Source organism: Setaria italica, chromosome III (genome assembly GCF_000263155.2).
Source record: "Setaria italica strain Yugu1 chromosome III, Setaria_italica_v2.0, whole genome shotgun sequence".
In the NCBI taxonomy this organism is placed as follows: Eukaryota; Viridiplantae; Streptophyta; class Magnoliopsida; order Poales; family Poaceae; genus Setaria; species Setaria italica.
Window position 1 is genome coordinate 15,440,167 of NC_028452.1, and position 13,717 is coordinate 15,453,883.

The 13,717-nt window shown below is 54.5% G+C and overlaps 1 pseudogene; it reads left to right on the top strand.

Annotated features, from left to right (window-relative positions):
* Positions 1 to 923: 923 nt before the first annotated feature.
* Positions 924 to 5,508, top strand: LOC101754985 (annotated as a pseudogene).
* The last annotated feature ends 8,209 nt before the right edge of the window (positions 5,509 to 13,717 follow it).

A 13,717-nucleotide genomic window follows, 5' to 3' on the forward strand; every position in this document is an offset into this window, starting at 1 on the left:
AACGTTGGTCAAAAAATAAAACATACAACTGTTGATGCAATTTAAAACTATATCACCGTTGGGCAGAAATAGAAATAAACGCATCAAAAGAACTTTTTAAATCATGATACAGTTATTAACAACGTTGGTCAGAAAATAACAGCACCATGATCTAATTAACTTTACCATGCTCTCACACAAATTTAATTATCTCATTGGTTCAAAATTAAATTTAAATGGAGCAATAAATATGACTTTTGCAGCGGAAACTGTGAAATAAATCTATTTTCAGAAGCAAAACACTGTACAAAACTTTATTAATCTCTAATACAAATTATCCCGTTGGTTCAAATTAGATTAGAGACTAAAACTATGCAAAAAACATCAATTAAATGCTTCTGGAAATAGAAAAAACAAAATATCAGAAGTTACTGTGCAAAACGCGAAATACGGCCCACACGCGAAAACAGCCCACAGCCCATTCCCGCGCGCGGCCCACTCGCCCGATGCCGGCGGCCTGCCAACGCGGCCCACGAAGGCGGCCCGCTAAAGCGGCTTGACGCCGGCCTCTCGCGCGGCGCGCGCGCGCAGGCCGAAACCTGGGCCTGGGCCGCGAAAGCGGCCTGCCGCCGCGTCCCGCCTTGGCCGAAAGTGGCCCGGTCGATCACGACCGTCTGTCCAGATCCGACGGCCAGGCGCCATTTACGGCGGATCAAAACCGGCCGTCGGCCGGCGCCACTAACCCTAACGCCATTTGCTCCTGTCTCCCCGCGCGCTCTCGCCGCGGCGGCGGCGGCGGAGCTGTCTCTCCCGCGCCCGGTGATGGCCGGCGGTGGCGGTGGAGGGATGGCCCCGCCGGCGCACAGCCGCGGCAGCCCCCTCCTCCCCCTCTCTTCTAGCCTCCCCCCTACCTCCCTCCAAAAACCCGAAGGATCGAGATCCAGATGGAGAAGAAGGGCCGGCGCCACCGCGGGTCCCCTCGCCAGCGCGCGTCCACCCCAAGGGTTGGGCGCGCCGCCGTCGAGCGGTCCTGTGGTGGTGCTTTTGCGCCCCCCCGGGCCCCGAGCGGATGCTCCGGCGGCTCGGGTGAGCCTTTTCTCCGGCGAGCCCGAGGCTCGGCCGGCCTTTGCCGCTCGCCGTCGGTGGACGTGCGGCGGTGAAGGCGACAGCAGGTAAGTGTTCCCGCGTCCCTCTTTTCTTTAGATCTAGGGTTAGGGTTAGGGTTTCTTTTTTCTGTGTCTTTTTCGATCGTCGTTCTTTTCTCGATCTACTGCTTTTCCCGATCTAGAATAGCTTCTAGGAGGTGTCTGATACCATTGTTAGGGCCTAGCCTAGGATCTCTAGAGCACATCTAGTCGGGTTCGAGAGAGACATGAGGGACTAGGTGTTCCTGGTGAGTGCCGAGTGTGAGAGGGAGAGTAAAGGGGTACCTTCACCCCTAGAGGTGGGAGCAGCAGAGCTGCTGGCCATCGCGGGTTCTGTCGGTGTAGTCTGCGCAAGGCAGCGACGCGCAGTGCAGTCCGGTCGCCGGTGAGGTGGCGGTGGTGCTTCCCGCCGCTACTGCGCAACCTAGATCGGTAGGTGTGTCGGTGGGGGCGGCTGGCTGCGGCGAACCTCGTGAGCCGAGCCGGGTCCCCCACCCTGTTTATATAGCGCAGCGCGACAGGGGCCCACCACCTATTGATAGGGTGAGCGCCCCCGATCAGGGCGCAGATCAAGGTCCTGATTGGCCTTTGGGCCAATCGGGAAAGAGATCAATCTAACAATTTTGCTTGTGTTTTGTTTTTACAAATCGTTCGCACTTCCTTTCAACGTGCACTAAATTCTTCCCTGGCATGTTTGTACCATTGCTACTGGTAGTGCTTTGCAAATGCGTAGAATCCTAGATTCATAAGCGTCCGTAGACTGTCAAATATTTCGAGTCTTCTTGTAAGGAAGAGCGTTCCGATGTATTGAATGACTAATAAATCTCGTGTTATAGCTGCCTGATTCCCTTTACAAGATAAACAGCATCGGTGTCTTCGGTTGGATACTTGGATAAAGTAGCAATGAGGCCATGAGGAAGACATTGCCCACCTCAGCTGTCCATTAGGCTCATCCCACACAAAATCTTCCCCATTCTAATTTCCATCAAGTCCATTGTTAGGAAATGCCAACCCCCAATGCTTAGTCACACCGTACCTCTCCTGTAGGATTTCCCAATTATATGAAAGCTCCTGCAGACCCCTCCGTGCAACTGCCCCATCGACCAATCCGAGCTCAGGACAAGGTCGTCCTCTGAACCGGCTCAATTATTCAGCTTAAGTGACTCATACTCGTTCTCAGCTTCGTAGCAACTGCGACACTTCGATTTGTTCTCTAAACACGAGCGACATCACCGGCTAATCGTGTTCCGGTTGCTATCAGTTATCGCCATGTCGTCGTCTTCCTCCTTTTTAAGCAGCTGGGCCTTACGGGAAGTCGGGAACCGGCTCCCCCCTCTCCAGCCGCCACCTCCTCCTCATCCTCCTCGGCGCCGGCTTCCTCGTGTTCACCGTCTTCATCGTCCACCCCAACGAGTTCCGCATCCAGGCCTTCTTCGCAGGCAGCTGCAGCCGCCCCGGCACGGACGCCGCCGCTGTCGCGTCACCACCGGCCAAGGCTGCCAGCGCCACCCCCCATGCCGCCGCCGCGGAGGCTGCAGGGGCGCCGGCGCCGGCGCCGGCCGACGACGACGGCGACGTGCGCATCCTCATCGGCATCCAGACGTTTCCGGCCAAGCACGAGCGGCGTCAACTGCTGCGGACGGTGTACTCGCTCCAGGTCCGGGAGCACCCGTCCCTCTCCGGCCGCGTGGACGTCCGGTTCGTCTTCTGCAACGTGACGTCCCCGGACGACGCGGTGTTCGTGACGCTGGAGATCATGCGCTACGGCGACATCATCGTGCTCGACTGCGCCGAGAACATGGACATCGGCAAGACCTACACCTTCTTCTCCACCGTGGCCCGCGCATTCGATAACGCCGCCGTACGACTTCGTGATGAAGGCTGACGACGACACGTACCTGCGTCTGCCGGCGCTGGCGGCGTCGCTGCGCGGCGCGTCCCGCGAGAACGCCTACTTCGGGCTGCAGATATCGTGCGACCGCGAGAACTTCTACCCGTTCCCGCCCTTCATGTCCGGGATGGGGTAGCGCTGTCGTGGGACCTGGTGCGGTGGGTGTCCGGCTCGGACCTCGCCCGGCCCGAGCAGGACGGGCCCGAGGACATGTGGACGGGGCGGTGGCTCAACCTCGCCGGCAGGGCCAAAACCGGTACACGATGCCGCGCCGAGGATGTACAACTACAAGGGCGCCTCGCCGGACAGCTACTTCTGCACTACGGGAAAGTTAAAAATTGCCGAGTGTTTTTTCTTTGCCGAGTGTTTTTTTCGAACACTCGGCAAACAAGTTCTTTGCCCAGTGCCAAGCCAAAAACACTCGGCAAATCGGGTCTTTGGCGAGTGTCAAGAAAAAAAACACTCGACAAACCCGCCTCTTTGCCGAGTGTCAAAAAAATACTCGGCAAAGAGGGGGGTTTGCCGAGTGTTAAAAAAAACACTCGGCAAAAAGGGGGGTTTGCCTAGTGTTTTTTCTAACACTCGGCAAAATAATAAGTTTTTTCTCTTTTCACCTTGAAAATTTTTCTACTCCCCACATATAACATTTGGTACTCCATGTTAAAATTTGGTACATTTTTGGATTTGTTTGCTATATTTAATTAATTAATTGCATTTCAAGGAATTTTTTTGTATATGTCAAATTTGAACTGCAAGTGATTCAAACTATAGAATAAAATGAGTAGAAAAATGATATTCATGTTATTTAGCCAAGTTTGAGGCCTTACCCGTGAAATAAAAAGAAATTTTGAACATTTTGTTTATGAAACACGACCATGAATGTGTAGCCAAATGATTTTTTAATTGTAAAAAAAGCATGCAAAGTCCGAAAATCATGAGATTTGTCATGATGTGATGATATTATACGTGGAGGCTGCGGTAAAAAAAAGAGAAGATTTCGCACATGTCGTCACGTACGATGTTTACAAACTGAAACATCTTAGAAGAAGAATAGTAGCGTTGAGAAGGATTCGATAAGAATTAGAGTTAGAGTGACAAGAATTAGAGTTAGAGTGACGCTCGAGTTTTGTTTTGACTACAAAACTTTTTGCATAGGCAATAGAGAACATATATTGTTTCATGTGAAATTTTTGTAATTTTTTGGAACCGTTAGATAATTTTAATGTATTAAGTGCAATTATAGAATTTTAATTGATATAAATTTAATTTGAATTATAACCGCATAAAATAATGGAATAATATGAGTATAATAATCAAATATATATTGTTGAGTGAATTTTACCTATCACCCCATAATATAATCAAATAATATCAGTAGAAACTGTTATGGAAAAGGTGGGAAAATGAAAAAAAAATCTTTGCCGAGTGCCCAAATCTGGGACACTCGGCAAAGAAGGAGTTTGTCGAGTGTTATTCTTTTTACACTCGGCAAACTCCATACCACGGACGCGGCCCGCCCGGCCGGCCACACAAACACCCGGCGCCCCCCGGCTCCCCCACCCACCCGCACCCACGCGCCGCACCCCACCGCACCCACGCGCCGCCCCTTCCCCTCCCTCTCCGGCAGGCGGCGCCCCCTCCCCTCCCTCTCCGGCGGGCGGCGCCCCTCCCCTCCCTCTCCTCCGGCGGGCGGCACCCCTTCCCCTCGCTCTCCGGCGGGCGGCGCCCCCTCCCGGCCCCGCTCAGCACCGGCGAGATCTGGCGGCCCGGACGGCCTCCTCCTTCCCTCCCTCCGCCGCCGGTCAGATCCGGGCAGCTCGAGGGGAGGGGGCTCCGGAGGCGGCCAGATCCGGGCGGCGGCCGCGGATCGAGGGAAGGGAGCCTGGCGGCGGCGCACCCCTGCCCCTCCCCCACCTTCTCCGGCGGATCCGACGGCGTCGGCCCTCCCCTCATCGGATCCGGCGCCGCTGGCCCTTCCCTCGCCGAATCCAGCGGTGTCGGGGCCCTCTCCAGATCCGCGGCGGCGTGGGGTGTGCTGGTGGTGGTCGATGGTGATGGCGGCATGGGAGGTGGTGCTGGCGGTGGTGGCGGCCGGTGGTGGCGGCGGCGGCGGAACAGATTTTTTTTTTTCAAAAATTTGATGCCGAGTGTTTTCTGGGCACTTGGCAAAGACTTTGCCGAGTGCGACACAAAATACTCGGCAAATCCGTGTTTGCCGAGTGAATTTTTGCCGTGTGCCGTTTGCCAAGTGTACACTCGGCAAACGGTTCGTCGAGTGTATTTTGCCCTTCGTCGAGTGCCCCTGGCACTCGGCAATTTTCATGTGTCCCGTAGTGCTGGCACAGCTTCGTCCCGGACACCATCGCCGTGCACATGCTCAAGGACGCCGCGCGGTGGGCCGAGACGCTCGCGTACTTCAACGCCACGGCGGGGCTCCCGCGCTCCGGCCACCTCTACCACCCGCCGCCCCCGGCGGCGGCGGGCAGGCCGTGAGGCCTGAGCTGAGTTGAACCGTTGGTTCAGTTCTTGGGCGTTCGCTCTCGTGGGGGCTCGGTCGGGGCCGGATGCGCGTGCGCTGGATGCTCTCAAGGGTTGGTGGGCGGCAGTTACGTGTCCATTTGGTGTTACTACTGAATAATGCTGATAGAACAGAGGATGGCATAATTTGGATTTGTTTGCAATTTCGAGTTTGAGGTTGTGCCTCATCTGTTGGTCTTGTTTGATGTATAAGCGGACGACTCGGGAGGAGAATTCATATGGGCCGTTGAGTACATAGAGGAGCAGCTAAAGTTCCACTGAATAGAGGCCCAACCTAGCCCGTCTAAAGCTAATTCAACCCATTCTGAAGGCCAACTAATGATGCTCCTCGATTTCATTCAGACTAGAAAACCTGGGGCGCGGCGTTGCCGCGCCATGTTTTAGCTATCCAGCGGTGATATTGTGTGGGGATTGTCCAAAAGCTTTAGGAATTTACTGATAAGAAAAATGTCGATGTAACGGTAATAGAACTTGTATTGCTTAAGTAAGGGAACAAAACTTAACAGTTGGCTGACAAGATCGTGACTCGTGAGATCTGGGGCGTATTTGTTTCGGATTCTAGGACCGATTCTGGTGGAAAAAATCGAACTAGCCTCCCAAACGCCACGATTCTCGGTGGATTCTCCAGCAATCCGATTTTCTCCCGAGCAAGAGTTACAACGTGAACCGGGGAATCAGAAGAATCGGGCGCCGGGGGCGCTTGCGGGAAAATCCCGCGGATTCCAGCCCGAGGCCGCGCCGCCGTCCCCTCTGCACCAGCCTCTGGCTCCGCGCCCCAGCCTCCGGCTCCTCCGTGCCCTGACCTACGGCGCAGAAGAAGTCGGAAGTGGGCACTGTCAGTCCTCTCTCGACGAAGTGTGCAAGCATGACCGTCTCCTTTGGGTGCTCCTCAAATTGCCACGCATTGCCAAAAGCAGGCCTCCACTCGAGTTCAAGCTTTGATTGAAGAAACTTACCATCAACCAAAGGCTCGACCGCTGGTTCCCTCATCACGGAGTACTGCCAGGTGATCCTAGGCGGCGGCGGCGCAGTCTGGATTGTCGGGCCATACTTCAGCGCCGGCAGCACGAGCTCTTTGCCTTTCTTGGATTTAGATCTCACCTTACTGGCAGCCACAGCTTGACCTTGAGTTTTCTCTAGTTTCTTCCCCATCTTCTTGACGCGCATCAGTCAGTCTTGGGAAAAGTGGAGCAGGAAAGGATTGGTAGAAAATCTCACTCAAGGGCGAGGAAAAAGCAACAATGGCAGTGGCGGCGCAGGGAAGAGCGGCAGCTCAAAGATGAACAGGAAAGAGGCAGAAAAACAAATCTGCTAAAAAAGCAACGTACCCCCAATTACCACTAGGCCCGCCCTGTTATATCTCCATCACCTCCGGATTCCAAGTGTCAATTAAGCAACGGTCAGATATAACTCAGATTTACCACCATAATTTCCAACGGATACTCTAACCAAAGGGTTGACCACTTCATCGATTACAAATAATCACCTAAGTGCTCGGGGGCTGCGGATACCGTACCCGCTAGATAAAGTTTCCTTTTTTCTGAAGACTACTAAAAGGTAAAGTAAAGTAGCAGGATTGACCCTCAGCCTGACTCTTCGATTCAACCTAAGGCTCGGGGGCTACTCTATATGGAGTGCGATTGTCATCGCACTACCATATAAAAAGTCTCAAGGAAAAAGGTTACTCGAGCGAGGATGCTGAGAATACCTTCCAGTCGCACGACAGCACCAGTACACGAAGGATCGGCCGCATCTACAAAAGCACCAAGGACAACTTAGGCGACGCCCTCAAGTACCCGGAGCTCTCCTCTCGACAACAAAGTACTCGGGGGCTTGTCGGGCACACATCCCCGGGCCCACAAGTAGGCCTTGTACGGCCTACTCGAGGACGTACTCGGAAGAGATTAGGATATGGAAGGCTACACCACACAGTAACATAGCCTCCACAGACCCCTGAAGACTAGTCGGAATAGACAAGGAAACTATACCGACTAGGAGCAGAAATCTATAACCTTGTCCAACTAGGACTCCACCCTGTAACCCTGCTCCCCCGACTATATAAGGGCGGGCAGGGACCCCCTCAAGACAGAAGCGAAGAAGTTCAATACAATCAACATACAGCACATAGGGTATTACGCGATCTAGCGGCCCGAACCTATCTAAATCGTGTTCCTTGCGTCACCATCGGCTCCTTAACTCTCGACGACACCCACCATACAAAAGACCACCCAAGGTACCCCCTAGGCGGGTTGCCGGTCTAAAACACCGACACTTCCCATTGTCCACAGTGACTTCCCACGTCACATCGAAGCGGCAGATGATGTTCTTCCAGAAGAATTTGACGATGTTGGCGGACTTGATTGCGGTGATGGGCTCCGCTTCCACCCACTTGGAAAAGTACTCCACGGCCACCACCACGAAATGGAATCCACCCGGTGCGGTGGGGAGGGGTCCCATTATATCGATGCCCCACCGGGCTAGGGGCTAGACAGGGGCTAGCGGTTGAAGCAGCGTCGCTGGTAGATGGTGCATTTTGCTCATCCTTTGACAAGAGTCACAGTGTCTGACAAGTTCTTGGGCATCCCAAAGCATGGTGGGCCAGTAGAAACTCTGTCAAAAGACTCTCCCCACGAGGGACCTTGACGCAGAGTGTGCCCTGAATGGTCCGGCGTGCACTTCCTCCAGCATCTGGCGCCCTTCCTCCCTTGCGATGCACTGCAGGAGGGGAGCGCACACACCGGCCTTGTAGAGAATGTTGTCTATGAGCCGGTAGTGGTGACAGTGCTGCTGCAGCTGGCACATCTCCATGTGGTCTTAGGGTGTAGCATTCCTCCTGGAAAGCGATGATGGGTGAGCGCCAATCTTCACTAAATATGGCAGCAACCTCCCACGAGGTCCTGACACTTTTCAAAGCGGTAGCGGGAGCGGTTGCAACATGGAAGAAGACTTCCTGCAGGAGCGGGGTCCCCTGAGTGGCTGCCTTGGCTAGAGCATCGATAGACTCATTCTCCGCATGGGGGATGTGCATGACAGTGAAACCTTGGAACTTGCACTCCAAGTTTCAGACTACACGAAGGTATTCCACAAGCTCTGGCTCCCTGGTTTGGTACTCCTTCTCCACTTGGAGGGTGACGACTTGGGAATCGCTCTTGACGTGAAGGCCCCATGCTCCAAGGGCTGCCGACTTCTGCAGCGCGAGGATGAGCGCTTCGTATTCTGCAATGTTATTAGTGCAAGGAAAATCTAGGCTAAGGGCGTAGCGGATCTCCTGTCCTGATGACGAGGTCAAGATCGTTGTGGCCCCAGCTCCGGAGGTGCCCCAGGCACCATTCACAAAGGCACTCTAGACTGGCTCCGTCATCGGGGAGTAGCCGGCAGACGTGACTGGCGTCCAGTCGACGATGAAATCCACCAGTGCCTGCGTCTTGATGGTGCTTCGGGAGACAAAGGAGAGGGTGTACGATGCCAGCACCGCAGCCCATTTGCTGATGTGCCCGATGGCCTCCCAACTCTCGAAGACGTCCCGCAGCGGGTAAGATGTTGGGATGATGATGGGGTGAGCGGTGAAGTAGTGTTTGTGCTTACGGGAGGCCATGACCACGGTCTAAGCCATCTTTTCGAGCTCGATGTAGCGTAGCTTGGCCCCTGCTAACACTTCAAATATGTAATAGACCGGGGCTTGCTCATCCTTCCCGTTGCGGGAGCGTTCATCCACCAATACCGCGCTCACCGCCCCTTCAGTAGCTACAATGCACAACATGAGGAGGGCTTCTGTTGTGGGGCTCATCAGCACTTCCGGGCACTCTAGGTACTACTTGAGATCACAGAAGGCTTGTTGTTGTTCCTCCATCCACCGGAATGGGTCGGACCCCCTCAGCACCTTTAAAAATGGTAGGCTCCTTTCGGTCAACTAGGAGATCAAATGGCCCAGTGCTGCGAGATGCCCCGTCAGCTGCTGCACCTCCCGGACATTGTTCGGAGGCTCCATCTCCTGGATGGCTTGGATCTTTTTAGGGTTGGCCTCGATCCCATGCTGGGAGACCAGGTACCCCAGTAGTTTGCCGGAACGTACTCCGAAAGTGCATTTTTCTAGGTTGAGGCACAACCCTGTTCGCCGGAGGTTCCCACAAGTCACCTAGAGATTGGAGAGATAGCCCTTCTCGTCCTTGCTGTTGATGACAATTTCATCGATGTAAGCCTCTAGGTTACGCCCCACTTGGGCGTCAAAGACCATCTGGACCAAGCGCGCGAATGTAGCCCCAGCATTTCGGAGGCCAAAGGGCATTCGCACGAAGCAGTACGTTCCGAATGGTGTGATGAAGTTGGTCCGGGGCTCATCATCTTCCGCCATCCACACCTGGTGATAGCCGGAGCAGGCATCCAGAAAGCTAAGATGCTCGCTTCCGGAGTTAGAATCCACGATTTGATCGATGCGGGAGAGAGGGAAATCATCCTTGCAGCATGCCTTGTTGAGCTTGGTAAAGTCTACACACATGCACCACTTGCCATTGTTCTTCTTCACCAGGACCGGGTTGGCAAGCCAGTTTGTGTGGATGACCTCCCGGATCACGTTGGCATCTAGTAGCTTGCGCACCTCCTCACGAGCGGCTTCCTTCCGCTCAATCAACATCTCCCGCACCTTCTGCTTGCGGAGCTTCTTCTTGGGTCAACATTCAAATGGTGTTGGATCAGATTCCGGTCGATCCCCTAGACGTCTGAGGGGCTCCATGCAAAAACATCCTCATTTTCCAGAGGAAGACGAGGAGCGACGCCTCCATCTCCTGCGGGAGGTCCGTGGCCAAGTGTATCATCTTCATAGGCTGTTCTAGCCACAACACCACAGTCTTGATTTCTCCATCAGGATGGGCTCGTAGGACATAACAGGTAGATGAGGGACCCTTGCCCACCTCAGGTTGCGTCGAGGCTAGCTCGTTGACCTCCTGTTGCCCTGGGGCACACCCAATCTCAATGAGCCGGGCTAGCTTCTGATCCTCGGCACTTTGATGATCCCTCTAGGTCCCAGCATCTTCATGCATAGGAAACCGTGATGCAGAACAGCATAGAAAGCATTGATGAGGCACCTTCCGAATATGGCATTGTACTGGTATTGCACATCCACCATATCGAAGGTGATATCTTCCGTGCGGGCGTACTCACTGAGGCTGAAGGACACCGGTAACTGGATCTAGCCTAAGGCCACAACCATCTGTCCTCCGAAGCCACGCAGGGGGGTTCCGGCATGGGTGAGCTGGGTACGGGAGAGCCCTATTTGGTCGAAGGCTGAGGCGAAGAGGAGATCCGCCGAGCTTCCCTTATCGATGAGGATGCGTTGAACCTCTACCCCGAAGATGTTAGCTGAAATGACGAAGGCATTGGCGTGAGGGTAGAATGTCGCGTTGCAATCTTCTACTCCGAACGTGATCGGGATGGTGGCGTGTTGAGGGAAGGGAGCCTGCAGCATTAAGGCCACATGGTGGACCTGCCTGATGTATTCACGCCTCTACCACTTGGAGTCCAGGGAGAGGGTGGATGCCCCAAAGATGGGGAGGACCACGTGGTGAGCACCCATCATGTGCTGCACGTCTCGTGCTGGGGCCTCTTGTTTCAGGGCGAGCAGAGGAACATGCGACTGCCCCGGCGGTGGTGGCAGCGGCGGCATCCCATATGCCAATGTGGGTGGCCATGTCTGGGTATGGTGTGGCATAGCCGGGGCAGGCGCGCTGACCTAAAACATGGACGGGGTAGAGCCGTGTGCAAGACAGGCCTCCCTTGAGTGGAAGCCTTCCGGGCCGCGGCCTCTGCTTTGGCGGTGTTGATGGAGGAGCACTCCCAGGTGGTGTGTCCCCCCAGTGCTCGTGGATGATGCAATACGGCTTTGATGAATCATAGTAACGAGTCGGTCTCGGCTTTGTTTGGGGCTTGGCACTCCTAGACCTGGAGGAGGGCTTCCAGGTGTCAAAAGCACTTTCTTGGGTTCTTCCCTGCCTCGGGAGGTCTCCACCGTTTGGACTTCCTAGTATGGGTGGCGGGGGTGGTCCCGCCATTTGCGTTGGTCTTCTTTCTCCCGAGGGTGCTCCGAGAGAGAATCATGATGCCTCCTCTCTGGCTTCTTAGGATGGCCCTCCGTTGGGAGCTTCTGCTGTGCCTCATGGAGTTCGTCATCTTTCACCTGAGCATATTCCTCCATCTTGCACATCAGTTTGGACAGGGTCTAAGGGGGATGTTGGGAAAGGCACAACATGAGGGAACCGTGCTGCAGCCACTCTTGGGTGGCGTCGATGATGGTTCTTTCGCTCAGGACACTGGCCTAGCATTTCACATTGATGAAATGCTTAACAAAGCTTCGAAGAGTTTCCATCCTCCCTTGCTTGACAGCGAAGAGGTGTCTTGAGGTGACAGGGTCGTTGAGGTTTCCTTGAAAATTCTCCAACATCGCCTCCCGTAGCTGCTCCCAGGAGAAGATCTTTCTAGCTTTGAGGGTAGTGTACCAGGTGCGGGCGATGCCCGTCACGACCATCACGAAGCTTTTGGCCATGATGGCCTCATCCCTCCCAACGGATTGTATGGCCGCTTCTAAACTCATGACTAAGGCCTTGGGATCCGTCTTCCCATTATAAGGAGCGATCTGAGGCATCTTGAACCCCCTTGACCAGCTGATGGACTAGAGACTTGGAGAAAGGGGGGACTTGGGGTGTAGAGGTGCTTGGACGAGCGTGATTGTTGGAGATGACCCGGCTGGGAGGGTGCTCTGGTTCACCCACACTTCCTTTCCCTGACGCGTCGCATTGGGTCTTGGCTGATTGGAGGGCCTCCAACTCCTTCCGGAGCTCCCTGGCGCGTCGCATGGCACCCTGGCCCGAGCCTCCATTTTGAGGGCCTCCCAGCTGGCCGTCGCCCTTTGCTCGCTCTCCCTTCGGGCCTGCTCCAGCTGAGCCTGCAAGTCTTCTTCCTTGGCTTTGGCCTCCCGGGCTCGCTGCTCCTCTCGGGATCCCATGGCCTCCAACTCGAAGACATCCCCGGTCTCCTCCTCGTTCCTCTAGATATCTTCCTCGGCTTCAGGGTCCTCCTCGCTAATGGCCGCCAACTCCTCCTCTGTGCCGAGGTTGACCCTCTCCAGGAGTCCTCCGGCAGATGCTCCGGCCTCCGTGGCCATAGTGTCGGGGTGGTCCCCGGAGGTGGGTTGCTGAGGATCCGTCGGGAGCTCCATGGCTCCCTTGCCCTCCCGTCACTGCGGAGCCATGTGGTTTCTCAGTCACTCCCGTCCCCACGGTCGGTGCCAACTATTGGTGGTTACAAAATGCCCAAATAATAGAGGGAGGCTCTATAACAAGACACTTGTCCAAAGAGCTTCTAGGGGACTGAGTAGCTAGAGTTTTGTGTCTTAAATGAGCCTAGGGCTTGCCCATTTATAGGCTCGTAGTGTTAGGTCTTTCAAGGTTAATGACTGTCCTACCCCTGGTACGACCCCCTCAGCCGGTGACACTCCTGGAGAGGGCGCTGAGGTCTTTTGTTCTCCTTTTCCGTGGTACAGAGCCCCTCGATACCTTGGGTGGGGGCAGCTACCTGGTACGGGGACTTTCCGTACCGAGAGGCTAACGCGCCTGGCCCACCTCTAGGGCTGACGTATGCCCTAGTGTTTGACATGTCCTGGTTGAACCTCGGTATATCGACCCCTGACTTTCGGGGCTACCCTATCTCCTGGGTTTCTCGAGGGAGGCTCTTGAGGTAGGCAGGAGGGTCCCGCCTCCTCCCCAACATGGCTCGCACCATCGTGCTCGGAGGTTCTCCGGTAGGGTACGGGAACCCTTCGAAGCTCACGGTCTCTCCGACCCGTGCATGGGATTCCCTTCTTCCAATGGCACCTCGGATCCAGAATCCAAGGGACCCTCGGGGCCTTTCGAATCTTCGGGAATCTTCCGGAGAGGATGGTCCCTCCGGGACGTGATCCTGACCCGATTCCCCAAAAGTGGTAAAGCATTTGCAACCAAACATCTTATATAAATGAATTTCAAACTCCAAGTGGTATAATGGTGATTTTTGCAAATTTGCATGAATATATTGCATGTAAGTAAATAGCACGTGTGGATTCATCTTGTGAAGGGCAAGATTGAGCTATAATCCATAAGTTTTTGGTCTTTATGAACACATCAAATAGAACTAAGAG